The sequence below is a fragment of the Rhinopithecus bieti genome, unplaced genomic scaffold, assembly GCF_001698545.2.
Source record: "Rhinopithecus bieti isolate Rb0 unplaced genomic scaffold, ASM169854v2 scaffold_10612, whole genome shotgun sequence".
NCBI classification, from domain to species: Eukaryota; Metazoa; Chordata; class Mammalia; order Primates; family Cercopithecidae; genus Rhinopithecus; species Rhinopithecus bieti.
Window position 1 is genome coordinate 173,020 of NW_016806990.1, and position 2,173 is coordinate 175,192.

General features: G+C 36.7%; 1 pseudogene; it reads left to right on the forward strand.

Annotated features, from left to right (window-relative positions):
• The first annotated feature begins 376 nt into the window (after nt 1–376).
• Nucleotides 377–1,435, forward strand: LOC108534351 (trace amine-associated receptor 9-like; annotated as a pseudogene).
• The last annotated feature ends 738 nt before the right edge of the window (nt 1,436–2,173 follow it).

Here is a 2,173-nt window from a genome sequence, read left to right on the forward strand (position 1 = left end):
CAGACGAGATTTTTCAGAAGGTAAAGTAACACACAAGAAAAGATTTTTTTTAATGATTAGCAAATTATATCTATATATCTCATTGGACTAAGTGTATTGCCAGCCATTTATTTAGGAGCATATTTGACTATATTTTTAATGGCTTTCTGCAACACATTTCCACTCTAAATATATTAAAATGTGAATGTGGGAACACTTTTAGAAAGGTCAAGAGGTTATAGTTAATATGGAAAATATTGGTAGAAAATCACAAACTTTTATCAGTTTAACTGGAGATATTTTTTCCCCTCCTAGAAGACTTTGAAATTGCTGCCTTTTAAAAAATTTTTTGAAAGCAGAAACTTGAGAACTTTAAAATTGTTCAAACAAGAAAGCAATGGTGAACAATTTCTCCCAAGCTGAGCCTGTGGAGCTGTGTCACGAGAACGTGAACGGATCCTGCATTTAAACTCCGTACTCACCAGCTCCTTGAGCTATCCTCTATGCTGTCCTTGGTTTTGGGGCTGTGCTGGCAGTGTTTGGAAACTTACTGGTCATGATTGCTATCCTCCACTTCAAACAGCTGCACACACCTACAGATTTTCTGATCGCGTCGCTGGCTGTGCTGACTTCTTGGTGGGAGTCACTGTGATGCCCTTCAGCACAGTGAGGTCTGTGGAGAGCTGTTGGTACTTTGGGGACAGTTACTGTAAATTCCATACATGTTTTGACACATCCTTCTGTTTTGCTTCTTTATTTCATTTATGCTGTATCTCTGCTGATAGATACATTGCTGTTACTGATCCTATGAGCTATCCAACCAAGTTTACTGTGTCAGTTTCACGGATATGCATTGTTCTTTCCTGGTTCTTTTCTGTCACATACAGCTTTTCGATCTTTTACACTGAGGCCAACAAAGAAGGAATTGAGGAATTAGTAGTTGCTCTCACCTGTGTAAGAGGTTGTCAGGCTCCACTGAATCAAAACTGGGTCCTACTTTGTTTTCTTCTATTTTTTATACCGACTGTCACCATGGTGTTTATATACAGTAAGATATTTTTGGTGGCCAAACATCAGGCTAGGAAGATAGAAAGTACAACCAGCCAAGCTCAGTCCTCCTCAAAGAGTTACAAGGAAAGAGTAGCAAAAAGAGAGAGAAAGGCTGCCAGAACCTCGGGAATTGCTATGGCAGCATTTCTTGTCTCTTGGCTACCATATGTCATTGATGCAGTGATTGATGCTTATATGAATTTTATAACTCCTCCTTATGTTTATGAGATTTTAGTTTGGTGTGTTTATTATAATTTAGCTATGAACCCCTTGATATATGCTTTCTTTTACCTATGGTTTCGGAAGGCAATAAAACTTATTGTAAGCGGCAAGGTCTTAAGGAGTGATTCATCAACAACTAATTTATTTTCTGAAGAAGTAGAGACAGATTAAAAACATTACTGTGGAGACCTCAAAACTAACTTGCAATTAAGGTCAAGTGCAAAAACAAACACTTGGACATAGAGAGGCAAGCATGAACATCTGCCAGGTTGGAGGATGATACGTTCAATAGTTGTTCTAAAGCATTTGTTGTCTTCATGTATTTTGACATATTTTAGATTTAGTGATAGGTGAATAAGATCTGTCCATTCTTTTCCATTTAGCATTCTTTTGTGGTTTTCTGGTTCCCTACTTTCTTCTCTGAGATTCCTACTTGTATCTTCAAATATTTTCAAGTTTTGTAGTTTCTCCCACACTCACGATCAGTGTTCAGCTGTCCAAAATACACAAAGGGGAAAATAAAGCTCGTGCTTTACTTACAAGTTAGATACTCTGAGGACAAAAATCTTTAATGTATATCTTGCTTGAGAAGAAGACATGGGATTATAAGTTCTTGAAACTTTATTTTAATGTGAAAATACTTATAGAGAGCTGGAATGTAGAACTTTCTAGTGCTTGGAGATCATCTGAAAAACGCTTGAGCGCTTTTATTTTCTGAACCCTGGCAGTTCTTTCTGCTCCTTTTACAAAGACTGTGTTAGCAAAGACAATGTTTAATGATTATGTGAATACACACTACATCTTACTTTTGGAGAATATAATTTATTATTGTGGAATAAGCGTGTGAACAAAAAGATGGTTTCTATAGTTCTTTTTTTAGTAATTTTAAATAAAATAAGAATTTTTAGGGCCGGGCGCGGTG